The sequence below is a fragment of the Bombus huntii genome, chromosome 7 (genome assembly GCF_024542735.1).
Source record: "Bombus huntii isolate Logan2020A chromosome 7, iyBomHunt1.1, whole genome shotgun sequence".
Taxonomy (NCBI): Eukaryota; Metazoa; Arthropoda; class Insecta; order Hymenoptera; family Apidae; genus Bombus; species Bombus huntii.
In genome coordinates, this window is record NC_066244.1 from 14,472,529 (window position 1) to 14,488,592 (window position 16,064).

The window sequence follows — 16,064 nt, forward strand, 5'->3', positions numbered from 1 at the left end:
TAATAATTAGTCTTGAAGATACGGTCTTATAATTTAAAGGTATAACGGCATAATGATACAATCTGTAATATAAATGAAGATTCAGTATATCTTAAACGTAAAACGCGGCTATAAAATGTTTCAAAATAGAAATATCCAATGTTTTAGAATCCTAAACCAGTTTGAATCTTCAACAAAACTCCGATTTTTTGAGAAACCTTGACAATACGCTAGCTTTTATAGAAGCTTTTTAAAGCTATGTTAAAGGAAAGAATCAACAAGTTTAACAATCATAATATTTAATACCATTCGCGTCACAACGTTTAAATTTATCAATACACATTATAAAAGTCCAAATAGTTGCATAAAGCCGCGTAAAAATCCTAAAGTATACGAGTTGAAAAAAACCGGCGAACTTCTGAAAAAACTTCGGACCTCGACGATACGCTATCTTTCACGGAAGCTTTCAAAGTTATCGCGAAGGCAAAAACCAACAATTTTAGCAATTACCCCATTTAGTATAGTTCGCGTCACGCCATTTAGATTTATCGATATACATTATGAACGTGCAAATAGTTGCACAATACAGTGTTTAACAATACTAAATCGCACAACTTGAACCTCTTAACGAACCATCGAACTCCTAAGAAATTCCTCTTGACAATAGGCTATCTTTTACAATTCTTTGCCAGTTATCTCAAAGACAAGAATCAACAATTTTAACAATTACAGAAGTGTCATCCGCGTCACGCCATTTAAAACAATCTAACACTTGCGCGTGACAAGCGCGAAACTGGTGTCGCCAGCTCGATTTCCGGCAGACGACACGACGGCCAACTCACTTGACGTCGTTCATCTAACGGCGTTTAAGCTTACTTTAAAATCGATCGATCGCCTGTCGAACAATTGATTTATGGTGTTCGCGCCGTCCTATGTCAAATTCTTCGAAACATGACGTAAACGTCATGCAACATAGGGCGGAATGATGTCAATTGAAGAGAATTGCGCGAATTGAACGTTGTATACTCAGTTTCATCCAGCACTTTCGCGATGGAACACCGGTTTACGAAACCGTGGCATACAGTTTCGAATTTTCGTGGAAATTCCACGCCCGCGAATAAAATCACACGGATAATCAAGGAGTATTGTGTCCAAGTGGTCGACGTTGTTACAACGAACCTATCCACGGAATTTGTCGTTTTATATCCGTCGCGGATACAATCCGCGAATATGGCCGTAATCCTATCGTTTAATGAGTTTCCAGATCAATGACAACATGCGTTATAATATATCATTCGTTTTTTTGCACCACTATTCTTCATCGTCTGTTATTCTACGCGTTGCTGAAGTACTGTCAACTGCGACGAACTATTGTAAACTGCGTCGCGTTGTCGCAAACCTCGGCTCATAATTATAAAACAATCCTAAAACTTTTAATACGACGAAAGCTGCCTGGTTGAATTTAGTAAAGTTATTTTCCCCTCCTTTTTTTTTTACTGCACGAATCAACCTACGCTAATGAGAGCTTAAGACAAGACGCGTACAATCTTTATCTATTCGACATTTTACAACTGTACGAATAATCTTCTCGGTGGATTAAAAGACTTCACGTTTCTTTTTTTCAATTAAAAGAAATTGCCTGGCGATTCGTCAAATTCGGTTAATGAACAATTTTTGTACGATTTATGTTTGAAAACGAGCTCTTTAATTCGTTAACGACTCGTAATATATCGTGAATTGGTAGAATATATCGATGGTCATAACTTTTCGCGAGGATATAATTTTTACTGATTAAAAGGAAAGCTTGTTCGATTAACGTTAAAATATTCTCATTTTATCATTGTATATAAATTGTATATAAAACCACTAATTTTTTCAAATACATTAGAACAGGAGGCTGTAACTGGTCAGAATTTGTGGTGAAAATAAAGAAAATGTGCAAACTAATTAAACTATCAATAAATACGACAATTAATTGAATAACTCGCGCACCATATTTCCTTTGATCGAACGTGGATTTTCCATTCGCTCAGATGAAGTTGAAACGAATGGCAATGCTGCTAAAACAAAATACTTGTTGCGTGTCGCTTAGATTAACGAGTTGCAAATTCGTTGAACGCTGTAGCATACGGATAAGATGACTACTACATACATTCGCTGTCTCTGCTGCAAATTAATGCTACAGAGTGGAGTTTAAATTTTAAATGAGATAGGAATACAGAATAATTCCAACCTTCAGATGACATTAAAATTGACGTACATTACGAACTGAAAGTTTTGATGTAGCGCGATCCTTAGCATAAATCGTGAAAATAACGAATTAAATATTTGTCCCCTTAATATTAAATGGAAATTCGTTTGACTACTGCCCGCGTATATTAATTATTTGAACAAATTTATAAGAGAGAGTGAGCTACAAAATTATCGTGGAGAAATATTTGTAGAATGAGGTGGGTAGCAAATGAAGAAGAAATATTTGTATAAGAGAATGCAGTTGCAGAATAAAGTTTTCTCAATATTAATAAATTTTTGCAATAAAAAATCCAATTGAAAATATTCCAGGTGGTGTAGTATACTAAGCGAAGTACAAGCGTATCAATTAAAATTACTTTCCAAAAATCTATCCCGACCGAAAAGTTTCAGAAGTTGAAACAAGCTCCTCAGTGATTTTAAAAACCCAACGTCTTTTCAATTAAAAGGTTCTCCATTTAATATTCTTCGATCGAGAAACTTGTCAATTAAAAATCAGATGTTTCAAAATGCTGAACCATGTCAACTATCGTAACTTTTTATCAAAGGGGAGAGAAAGTAAACGAAACGCTGGGAAAATACAAGAGAAAAGAAATTACATGTTGTTTAAGAGTTTATCTCCTCTCGAGCGAATAAACTTTTCTCTCGAGAAATTCGTTGACTCGCACGATCTCTACGTCTCGAATTCTCGCGACTCTGCTTCTCGAGTGCCCTTGGTCACGGCATCGATTAACTTATTAAGAACCAAGTAGCAAAATAATACATAAAAATTGTGTAAACGCAACGTTACGGTGAAAACTCTCTATGATCGTAAACTTGAATATCGTGTTTTTCATTTTTCATTTTTTTTTTTTTTTTTTAGACACAATCATCTTTTCTTCTGAATTTCTTTCTAGAAGAAGAAATGTTACGTCGTGTTAATAGATGGACAGAAATGCTGTGCAATTCTAAGTTTCCGTGATAATTTTCATAGTTGAAAATGGTAATTATCATCGTCTAGGCTTTCTTTGACGAGCATGTATGAAATTTTAGCCCAATGCAGGGTTAAGCTCGTGCCTCGACCGCATTATGCAACCCAGTTTCGAAGTTCAGGAGGGACGTCGGTCAAACAATGGTGTAACCCGACCTATGTGGTAATTGCAATTAATCTTCTCAATTTATTTTTGTTGTCCCGTCCCACGGGCTTCCTTGCTTTTTAGAATGTATCGATTTACCTGGAAATCGTGTCCGTGGCGAACAATCCAAATTCGATTTCAAGTTCCATTCGCTGGGACAATAGACTTGATCCGTCGCGGATTTTTCTTTCGTTTCTGTTTTGTACTTAAATTCAGGTAATTCTTTCACGCGAGACCATCTTCAGCGAAATATGTATTCTTGGAATTGTAGACAATTTTACTAATATTATATTTGTTAGAAATATTTTTGAATATACGTAAATATTATTAGAAAATTATTGAAAGATTAATCCTATGTATGCTATATCTCTATTCACGCGGAGGACTTTGTTTTGAATTTTCCAAGCGTCCATAACAATGTATTTTGTAGTGTTTTATTTGAATTACATAGGACTGAAGATATCTCTTCACTGTTCCTTTAGGTTTTCAAATTAAGAAACGTTGAAAAACTCTCTATGAAAAATTAATAATTGAAATATTGTATCATAAGATTGCATGTTAAATTTGGTTTATTTCAGTACCAAGTAACGATTTGTTAGATTAAATTCGTGTGAACCGATCGAAGTTAAGAACATAATGAGAGTACAGATTTTTTTTATTGAGAAATCAAATTAAAGATTTTGCCACTATTGTTTCGAAAATTCTTCATCATTTGTGAAACACGTTCTCTCAGAATTTAAAGTCGATCGGTTTTCTAATCAGAAACAAACAAATTGTTTGGTAAATTTGTTATCACTTACGAAAATCACAATTTTTCAGTCGACAAGGTTTCCTGGCATGAAATATACGACAAAATTACGTGTTATTTATCGATAAGATTATTTCTCCACTGTCTCGGATTAACTCGAATTCACGCAACTAAATGCAGCAGATTTTTCTCCGGTACACATCTTAATTGCACGTTCGTCGCGATTAATCACAGTTTGATACAATGGAATGAAAGATGCATTAATTATTTCTGCGAAACGCGCTTCCACTAAGCTAACGACTTACAGTTCTCTTATATTTACCCCGCTAAAACAAAGAAATGAAAAACCACCCTCTCAACACTAAGATTGCTAAATCTGTTAAAATGACACAGACCGATTTTTCGTTTGTACATTACAATTGGCAAAATTGTTACGGTTTTCGTTATATCGCTTCAATCATAATTATTTACGCTATTGATCAAACATTTGTAATAAAATTCAAGAATTTAAGAGAAAGTCAGTTCAGGACTTTGTATTCTGTTAGAAAACTTTTACATCAGAATTCTATCGAACTGAAGAAAATTACCACTGACAAATTTATCGTTTCAAAACAAAAATTACTAGGAGTAATTCGATGTAGCTATAGCTTAACAGGTTTTTAAAATGTGTACATATATTTTTACACATATTAAACCTTCATAATTCGAATACTAAAATCCTACAAGTAAATGTGATAACATTTCTCTTGACAATCTTTGCATAAAATATCTAAGACAAACTTTTAACGACTCGATCGAGGATAAAGAAAACCGATAGTCTTGAGAGAAAGACACCATATCATATTCACTTTCTTAGAGATTCTTAATGAGAAATAGTTTGGACAAACTGTAAATCCAGAAGACTCGCTACGTGAGTAAATGATGTAGACACATCAGAGAGAAAGGAACCGAAATCGACGCGTAGGAACGTCGGTTTTTAGAAATATTCCATCCAATGTACCGATGAAGCAATGTACTCACGACAGGAATTCGAACGAAATCCTTTCTGGTCCTAGCCGCTACCGAAGAATAATGGCCGTGCAGAGGATTGCCACTTCACTCATCGCCGACTAACCTTGCACTAAAGCTCTGTCACCTCGCTCTGGCAACGATAACAAAACTTGCGGACGTAGTTCAGCATTTTAGAGGCCCTGTATTCGATCAGGGTACGTGGAGAGCGTGCCAGCGTGTAATTCTTCGCCACTTAGAGTGGGTCATTAACGATGCCCTCCACGATCTTTCGAAGCTCGCGTAATTCTCGTGCACGCGCTTCTTATCCTCTTTATTCTTTTTCGTTACGTTCACCTTCTTTGCTTCTTTTCTTTTTTCGATCGAAAAATGCAAGATAAAGTTATGATCTTCGTTATTCGCTAACTCGAGTCGATTATTAGACTGTGTGGATTTTTAAACGTTCGCGGGCAGTTGAAAAGGCTTTCGATGAGAACATTCAACGAATGTCGAAAGCATTGTGATTTTTAAAACGCACGATCCTCTACGAGGAGATCTAATTTTCTATAGTAAACTTGTTCCATATTGTCGTTGCTACTATCTACCATATACTTATTACGCGTGGTTGATAGATGGTTATGCAACGTACATTCTATGCATTTTTGAGAAACTAGAGAAGCTTTGAATAAAAATCACTACTGCATCATAAAAATATTCTATTTTTCGATAGATTCGGTGCTACATAAAAAGATGTCGTTCTTCATAGCGATCTTTTGCATAATTTATTCTTGTTAATCTCAACATTTCTTTAATTAATACTCTCCTAATACCTACCCAATGTAAAAATATTAATTTTCATTGAGACATTAATGTGCATAGATAGAACATTAGTGTGGAGTTTTATCCATCTATAGGAAATTTAGAAACGAGAAAATCCGTAAGACGCTCCTAATATACAAAAATGTATTCTTTATAATGTTCCAGAATATTTGGTAAATAAACAAATTTCTGCTTACAATCTATTTCGTTGATCATTCATTAAAGTATAAACTTTGCCTTTTGACATATTTTTTCTTTTTTTCTCTCATCTAAATAATGTCTTTGATACACGAAGGTGTAAATTTACATAAATATCCTTGATCAAATTTGATTCTCACGCGAATAGTATAACGATGTGTTGTCACGATAAGCATTTTTGTATTCGAGTAAAGTCTGATCGAAAAAGAGGACTGAAGAGGGTTATACGATGGAAGAGAGGCTTGCAGAGAAGCTGGGAAACAGTTTACAAGTCGGGCTAGGAAATGGAAGATTGAGTAGTTTAGTTGTATGTTGGAAAAGAGGTTATATGAGAGGGACTGGGAAATAGAATCGAAAAATTATGCGTTCAAGCTTATTGAAAAGAACTTTTTTTAAGAGTGTTCGTAATATATTCATCGTACATGTTTTAAGGAATTTATTTGATACATCTGAGATTTATGTAGCTTTTGCTTGTGTAATTCTGCTCATTTCTTATAGATGCCTTTTCTTTGTCGCAATATAATGTTATTCTTAACATGCAATGACATTTCCAATGGTGTTCCCTATCCTCGCATAATACGTATCGGTAATTCTGTCATAATACTTCATCTATGCACATATGCAGTCGACTACGTCAGCGATATGTGTAATACGTTTGTATCAGCTTTAAGATTAAACAATACTGCTATTGAGTTGGAAATTCATCCGATTGTTCGCATCGTACAGTGTGTAGTGTAATAGTGGATATTAAACAATAAATATTTGCTACGATATGTATAACTAATTGCTTCAGTTCGCAGTCAGAATTAGCTCAAACTCGCGCTATATCTAAAAAAATGTTCTTAAGTTACACAGACGGTTGTCTGTCATCTCGGAAGATGCAGTCATTGAAATCAGCGTTTGAATGTCATATTTTCTGGATGATATAATTTTCATCGGTAAAATTAGAACATATGAATTATCACAAACCAGGAATTAAGCCAAGTTTACGCAACGTGTTTATGCACCAGTTATAGTTTACATAAGAAATTCCAAATTATTTACATAATACGTCATACTAATACGTCAAAAAAATCATTTAGTAAAATCCATGTCTCATCGAAATATGAAAAATACGAAAAAGAAAGCAGGAAACTATGGAGAACGATAGAATTCGATCGAGGAATCGGTCTCGTTCGGATAAAGAGGCTCTAGAACGTACGCAGGCCTAGTGGCCCCGATACTGGAAGAGGCCTCCATTGTGCGAAACCCACGAAGATGGAGATAACGTAATGAAACTAACTGGCTTGCTCTGACCAATTAACCAACCCAACTACGGCATAATATTTAACGTACACTCGCCGCCTTCCCCTGTTCACGTGGCCACGTTTACGCGATGGATATAGCGTTACATGAAAACGCGTTGCGAGGGAATCTCGCGTGATGATGAATTCGCTCACGCGGATCATCCCAGCGTGAGTTACAAGTACCTTCACGCGATTGACGGATCAAATATTCATGGCAATTCGATTGGAATTATATTCGTGGGCCATAAAAATATTCACCTTCGCGATTTTATCGATCTATTCAAGACAGATTGGAAATCGATGTGTCGGAGATGAAAGAACACCTGTCGGAGATAAAAGAACACCGGAGCCTTTGGAACTTTGGATAACCCCGCAACATTGTAACCTAGAGTCTACTAAAACAGTAATTAAACAATTGTAGTTATTCAATCCGATTGTAATTGTTCGAGATAGGTGATAGTGAGCTCTGGCTCGAGGCGACAGTCTGTCGCCCAACGTAGCCGCGGCCAACGGGATGACAAAAGGACGTACTCACAAAGTCTAAGTCTGGTTAAAACGTGAAATAACCACTGATCGCGAAGATGTTACTCTTTAGTCGATGAGATCGCGAGCGAGAATGACTTTCCCGTCCCGATGATACCACGGAGGAAAACTATATTGGGGCGTGTCTAAGGACACGAGATCGGATTCGTCGAGAAAAGCCTCCGTTCAGAAAGTAAGGGAAATTGTCGTTGCCGCTAATTGGTCAATCTCTATACCGGTGGTTAGAAAAAGATGCTGGCTGTTTTCGAGGGGAAGTTGCTAGTGGGAGACGCCGCTCGTTGAAAAATTGGTCTCCCCTATTTTCCCGTAGTGGGGACAAAGATTGTTTGTCTGTTTGATGGACTTTAGTTGACTAAATCTTAAGATTTATAACGAGCCCTCGAGCTAGCTGAACATGTACTGTGGAGACGCATCGACATCTGGCAATTATCTTACTCCAGGAATAGGGTCTGCGCGTGGCGAGCCACGGGACAAAAACCGTTGGAATATTTACTGTCACGTGTCGCCACGAATATTTCTTTTAAGCTATAGGATTTTAAGCTTTTGAGCTATAGGATTACTCCATACCTTTGTTAAACAAAGCGTTCATCCCTTGGTCGCGGCTACGTTGGGCGACAGACTGTCGCCTCGAGCCAGAGCTCACTATCACCAATCTCGAACAATTACAATCCGATTAAATAACTACAATTGTTTAATTACTGCTATAGTAGACTCTAGGTTACAATGTTGCGGGGTTATCCAAAGTTCCAAAGGCTCCGGTGTTCTTTCATCTCCGACAGATGAAATATTTTTATTCTCTGATTTATAATTTTGGAAGTGTAAGGATTTCGTCGAGTGAACGAAGAATATTCGTAACGGAGTACCACGTCTTTAAATCAGGAATTTTTGATAAATAAGTAACGTAAGGTTTTCTGAAGCAGATTACTGCAAAAAAAAGAAATTCATCATAAATATTTATAATATTAGATAAATATTAAAAATGCCTTTTTATGCAAATGCGAGAGGTATATTACCATGAGACTGCGTTCGCATGATAACGATGATAATGGTCGCAGAAACTGTTTTTTGCCTAACGGTATTTTAACATAGACATCGTGTTTTTTGATGGTTACAAAAAAAAAAAAATTAAATTTTATAGATTATGTATAATCAATTAATTCAGTGATCAGAATTTTAAAGAAACTTTTTAATAGAATAAATGAGAACTCGAAAGGGCAAATACGTGGAATTGTAACAATGTGTTAAGGTGTAGGAAGATTTAAGATTAAGCTGTTACTGTTAATTTGTGTTTCCGCCTGTTTGCACGCGTCTGACCATAGACAGGCACGCTCTACTGCGGCTGCCAGGCATCCGCTGCACGTGAGCAATCGTATTTGAATATAACATCTGTTTGATTTGTTTTTACCAACTTTGTGTACCACTAATTACCAGTGGCGAAATTCAGAAATTATTCCTATTTCCTCGAAACAAAAAACATAGAATCTCGTCTTTTTAGATATATGATTTTACTTGGATATGTCTTACAGTTCGAACACCTAACCGATTTTCTGTACATTTAGTATTTATAATAATAGACTTTAGACTAGCTTCACGTACGAATATACAGGGTGGTTGGTAACTGGTGGTACAAGCGGAAAGGGGGTGATTCTACGCGAAAAAAGAAAATATAGAATAGAAATCTTTCGTTCGAGGCTTTGTTTTCGAGAAAATCAACTTTGAATCTTATCTCGTTATAACGGATCTCACTGTAGATCGTTGTCTCGATGGAAAAATTAAGAAAAAAATTTTTATTCTATATTTTCGACTTCTTTCACCCCCTTTCCGCTTGTACCATCAGTTACCATCCACATCCATTCCATATACATCCTGTCCATAAAATTATGAAATACCTACATTTTTCAATTATGTTCAAAATTCTACAGACCTCCCCCTTCCCCGAAATCTCATTTTGCGCTTTCGTCAATCATAAAAGTTTATTTGCGAAAACAAGCAGCCCAAGAAGAACAATTTGCGTCAGTCTAAAATTACCATCACGCATCAAGGAACGTACCTGACGTCAACAAACCTGAAGTCCCTCCCATATTTAACTCTACTAAGCCAACCACGGGAGTTCCGCGTTCAAAATACCAATCGTTCGTTTATTTGTATGAGAAAAGATTTGTCGGTGGCTGGGGAGGAAACGAGCCGAAGCGCGGATAGGTGAATGTCGGAAGAGAAGGGGAAAACCTTCCGAGTCCTGAAACAATTTTCGTTTCGAACAGCTCGTCCTGCTGGTGGGGAGGGTTGCATAAATATTCGAGGTTGCGCATCGTGCTCGACATAGCTGGAAACTGCTGGCAAGCGAACAAGTGGTGGAGAAGGAGCACCAGGACCTTAGTTTCGCCACAGCTCAGTACCAGTTGCGCTCCATACGAGTATTCATCCAACCTGCTCGAAAGGGTGGAATTCCAACGTGAAGACATTGAGTTCGGTGACATCGGTGAGTTTAAATCCACTATATCTTCTATGAAATCATCGTGACGCTAAATGTAGTTACAAGAAATCATTCTAATTTATTTCTGTGTGTAATTTCTTTTCTTCATTTCGCGTGGTTTCTTACTTGGTCAAAAAGGTGAGGAACTTTTATGCGAGGATACTGTTGATAAATTTTCATCGTCCATCCTTTATTGAATTTATACGCAAGACCATCGACGTTGAGTTTCGCTCGATCATTGTCTATCGAATAATTATAAAATTTATTCTGATTTTTGTGCGTCTTCGGTCCTTTCCTTAGCTTTGTCCGATTCTTTTTTATTTGATCTGATTGATTGTAGCAATTTAAATACGAGGAGACTGCTGGTCAGTTCGAATCGATTATTTTCTGTGCAGTAATCGTAGCAAAATGAATATATTCTAATTTATACGTGTCCTTTGTCCCACTTTGTGCCCGCTCTTTTTCCCCTACTTTCTACTGTTTCGAGGCATGAATGAATCCTCTGAACTTGTTGCTCTGGCAGTGAATGAAAAGTGAAGTTTAGGATTGGAAAGTGAAATGAAAGTTTCAATTCCTCGCTTGTGTTTCACTTGTGGAAAGAATCTTCATCAGAAGTTTGACATTTTTGATAGACGCAAGTGTTTGTGCTTACATTTAGATTTTAGAAAGAATTTTGAATTGTATATGTCGATTACGTATATTGGTCATTTAAAAAAATCATAAACACTGTTCAAGCTTCTAAGGTACAATGAGAAAAATACAATGTTCATCATTTTATCTTTCCCATGCATTACTGTACTATTACTTAGTGCTGGAAGTTATAAATACCTCTTGTCGTAACTTATCAAAATGTTCTGCTCAATGATATAGTCCCATTCATCCCCTGTCATTCCCACCCACCATTTACATCTCATAACATAATAATAAAACAGTACTTGACATGATTAATAACATATTAAAAGCATCACCTAGAAGAGATGAATTATTTCATAATATAAACTTTCATGTTTATTAATCCCTTAATGTTTTTGTATTCTAATACTTTTGTATATCGCTTATGCTGTAGGTTGAATATGCAAATTAATATTTTTATAGATATAATTTAAATAATACTCGATAATAGCACTGGATAATATTATATCGAGTACTATTCCTCGAATATTTTACACGTTTTTCCATATTACATAATGGAACATAATTTTTGTCTAAATTACGATGCTTCTAATTAAATTTAAATATAAACGAAAGATTGCTTTCCTTCAAAGTTATTGAAATTCGTAAGAAAAGCGAAAGACAAAACAGAATCGATGTATCGATTAATTCCTTAAAAATTTCTACTCGATAACTGGCCCTTAACATTTCACGAACTATACGCGTTTTAATATTCATGGTTACAAGAAAGTAAGAAGAAAGAAGCCGAAATAGGTCGACGCGTGTTAGCGGCATATTTTTTATTCATGTACCCACTTCAAAGTCGTCTATACATACCTCACCGACCTAATACGAACAGCTCTCTTTTCGGTCTCCTCCCTTTTATTTCTCTCGCATTTTTCTTCTTCCATTTCCTCCTGCCCCCCCCCCCTCTCACTCTCTCTCTCTCGTTCGTTCCTTTGGCCTGGATATTTTTCGCGTGGTTCGAGCAACGATGAATTTCCGTGCCGCGAAATTGATGACACGAGGGATAATGAAAATTTATCGAGTATAATAGCCGACGTTCTGATCAAAGACCAAGCCAATCCGTGCCTAAAAAAAAAAAATTTTTGGATACCGTCAATGAAGCTGTATTATATTTACATATAAACTATATTATATATGGGACGCAGGTGTTCTATATTAAACATAGCTAAATATAGGTAAATGCAATTAAATAGAGTTAAATATACCGTAATGAAATATATTTAGTTTATGAAACTTTTCCTAAATTAAATGGGAAAATTATTCGCATAGTTGGAAATTCGTATAGTATCTATAATAAAAATTTATAAAATAACAAGACAGCTCAGAGGACTTTTCAATATTTTTTATTTCGATATATATACTGCATTTCCATTAATCTTCGTTTCAGATATTTTTAAAAGGTACTTATTAATATCACTTCTAGTCATTTTTTAACATCATTCGATAAAGTTACATTAACAAAATCCTGTTTTTCAATTATACCATTTACTACTCTTTATCTTCATGATTATAATTGATTATACAAGTATCCCATATATCGTAATGAAGCAATTGTGTATAGTTGCAGCATTGTAAAGTTATGACTCTGAGACAACAAAATCGTAAAAATTCTTAAAAAAATTGGCTGACAGAATATCCTACCAAGTATTATTTTCAGCGAAGCAACAGGTTTTGTCAAACGTATAACCTTTATAAATTTCTGACGTAAAGTATTTCAAATCTATCTTCTCCAAAAAGAAGAACGTCGTAGATATGTACATTTTAAAATGTACATTGTAAAATTATACATTTTCGATTTATTTCTTCACGTAGAAAATTTTACCTTATCCTTTATAGTACGATTAATGAGACACACTAAATATTTGAATGCTACGAAACTCGTAAGAACCAGTTGTACTATGCTTTAACCAGTTACACATACTAAACGGTATCAAGTAACTTATCGATCAGTATCGCTTTCCTTTAATATGAAAGAACGAAATAAACGTAGAACAGAATTTTTACGAACAGAGAAAGTATTAGGTTGTCCGGAAAGTGTCTTTCTTTCGCAAGCGTGTCTTTTACAACGATGCACCTTCGTACAAACGTAAAACCAAGTCTGTGAAATTTATCTCAACAGAACAAATTGGATCGTACGTAATTCGACAAAATAATATAAAACAAAAAAACGTTGTGCGTCTATTATTTCCTCATAAAACGAAAGAAACTTTTTGGACAAGCTAATAGTTTTCGAAAGATTTACGACTTGTCTATGGAAGACGAGGGATTGAAAGAACGCCGAAGAATGAGGTTCAATGGATGAACCAGCAGGAAGTTCTCGAAGCAGCCGCGAATCGCGAGTACCCCCTCGAAAAGAGATGAAAGTGAATCGAAACTGTAAGACTGTTACGACTTTTCCTCTCCGATATTCGTGAATTGAATCACGGTCAACTCAGCTTGAAAGAGAAGTTCGATTAAAAATCTTCTATTGTTAAATTCCTTAGTCACTCAGGCAGATCCATGCGATTAACTCTTAATTAGTATTCTTGGTACAGCAATAGTTACTCAATTTTAGAGTTTCAATAATATACGTTGATTTGTATTTCGTACTTTACGTAATAAGTATCATTGATATTATTTACGGCGTAACACTAAATAATAATTTAAATTTCAATATTGAAATTCTGTAATCATATATTAAAATATTGAAATTGTATACTGACAGTATTTCATTCTGTTAGCTTAATTTGCTCAGGAGCCACGCTGATCACCTTCATAAATTCAAGCATAGAGAAAAATAACAGAAAACAATTAAAAACGCTTTTGAAAATTTACCTTGGAGCCTGTGACTTTTTACAATTCCTTGCGATAGATAATTGCAAATTTGGAAAAATAGATCGTTCGTTTTTTAGCATGCTGAATATTAATTATATACTTAAATAATTAAATCGAGGAATTTTATATTAATTTTATATTTTTCACAAGGCTGATCAGTTTCTCGTGTGAAAATCTCAATGAAAAGAATTCATATGCTATTGTTAAATTAATCCTCGTCTTAAATCCTCGTTACTGATCTAATTTATACAAAATAAGGTTACACACTTGCAACAATAAAGAAGCTATAGAGCGGCGAAGATATCCTCAAAGAAGGAGAGAAGAATCAATTATACGAGCCATTATTCGCCACTTACCTAATCTTAAATCTAACTGCAATTGTCCTTTGTTAATTTTATGATTTCCATTACGCGAATCGAGTTGAGTGTAAAAATTCTGTTTTACGACTAAACCATATTTACGACTAAACGAATCCTTACAAAACATATATATAAACATTATAATGCAGAGATTGGAACACAATTCAATTTCGTGGACAGCATGTGTTCGTGATCAATCGACGCGTCAGATAATTTATTATTGAATAAACTGGCCGGTGGCGTCTGCGTTTCATGATTGGCAAGTCGATAACGATACAACCGATAGGTAACCGAAATAAATGTTCTACATCTGCGAAGTAAACGTTGTTCTACTAAGCTTTCGACGAGTGAATATTACTCTTCTTTCTTTCCATCGATAAATCGCGTATCTCTTAGTAACATTCAACTAAATTTTACAAATTTCACCATAGGCAGAGTAATTCTATAGCCGAAAGATAGAAAAAAAGAAAAAAATGGAACAGCGAAGGAACCAAGTCAATTTCCCTCTTTCATCCAGTTTCAGAGCGAAATACGACATATATGATATTTTCATGCTTCAATTTACGATCAAAGGATATTCAGAGTCGCAACTTTTTATCGAATCGAAACTCCCAAGCTGCATGTTTCACGCAGAGGAAATGGGAGAAAGAGTTACATAAACACTGATAAGTGAGCCAGTGAGAAGTTAAATTGATCGATTCCATTTTTAAACAAGTTTTTTCGTTCTAAGATCCGATCGACTAAATCGCTACACTCACTGCTGATATTTATTTAAATTTATGTTTTTATAGAGCGCGACGAAGGAGAAGAACCTAGACAGAAATTTATTTTACTTACTGAACTATTAATAGCTGCTAGACTTTGCATATTTGTACACTTTCGCGCGTATTTTTACATCTTTCAATTTACCGTAAAACCTTATTCACATTGAACTCTTCAGAAACCAAACGATTAATCTCAATAGAGTCAACCTTCTTTACAAACAAGGTATTTCTATATTGCAACTATTTTGAAACATATACACGTATGAAATATAAACATATTTTTCATCCTAATTCCGGACACTCTTTTCACATGGATTTCGTCAAAATTATGCGGCCTTGCGATTAAAAGAAATTTTCTCGAGAAGTGTCGCGATTAGGCAACTTATTGGTATTAACAGATTATTAACAGAAAGACAAAATAAACTCCGTTACACAAATCGGATGATCAAGTTTTCGGAGGAGAAAGAGAAAGAGACAGAGAGGGGGAGAGAGAGAGAGAGAGAGAGAAAAACAAGATTTATTGAAGGGAGGATGAGGGAACGGAAACACTTTGAGGAAACACTTTGAGCTCTATGCTTCGACCTGTCCAGCCGCCAATCGAATTAGCGTGCCATCCAGCATTGATTTTGCGTCCATATCGTGGAACCATGCCGTATTTATTGTTTACCAGGTTTCCTGTGTCCTATGAATTTCAGTTTTTCCGCAAGATGCCGCAAGATGCAGCTCGTTTTCCTTAGACTCCGATGTGAAATCGCGCGAAGAAGTAAGAATGAAGGCGTTTCCATTGGATCGCGATTGCACTTTATCGTATTAATTAACTCGACATTACAGCGTAGTCCTAGAAAATCGTATTAATCGAGGTAATCCGATGCAATTGATTCACGGCCAGCGTACTGCTGCGCATCACGCGAGTCGTTGTCTCAATTATTGAATTGCTCGTTGCGAAGTATTGTAGCGGAACCTCGGAAACGAAATTAACGATGTAATTGGAGACAGGATGCATTGTAACGATGGAAAATATTTTAGTTATAACAGCTAATTCAAAGGTTGA

At 35.6% G+C, this 16,064-nt stretch overlaps 1 protein-coding gene and 1 long non-coding RNA gene across 3 annotated transcripts in view; both read right to left on the bottom strand.

The window, feature by feature from the left end:
- Nucleotides 1-5,279, bottom strand: part of LOC126867426 (carcinine transporter-like) — a 50,731-nt gene extending 45,452 nt beyond the window's left edge. The window contains exon 1 of the mRNA XM_050621857.1: nucleotides 5,113-5,279. The gene's annotated coding sequence lies outside the window, so the exon portion shown is untranslated. The remainder of the gene's footprint in view (nucleotides 1-5,112) is intronic.
- A 4,788-nt stretch (nucleotides 5,280-10,067) lies between these two features.
- On the bottom strand, nucleotides 10,068-12,155 carry LOC126867457 (uncharacterized). Of its 2 annotated transcripts, XR_007690316.1 has the most exons (4): nucleotides 11,887-12,155; nucleotides 11,227-11,366; nucleotides 10,525-10,914; nucleotides 10,068-10,447 (listed from the first exon to the last, which is right to left on the bottom strand). It is a non-coding gene; the product is annotated as an uncharacterized LOC126867457 (long non-coding RNA). The 2 variants fall into 2 exon arrangements; XR_007690315.1 differs by having other exon boundaries at nucleotides 10,068-10,914.
- Between the last annotated feature and the right edge of the window lie 3,909 nt (nucleotides 12,156-16,064).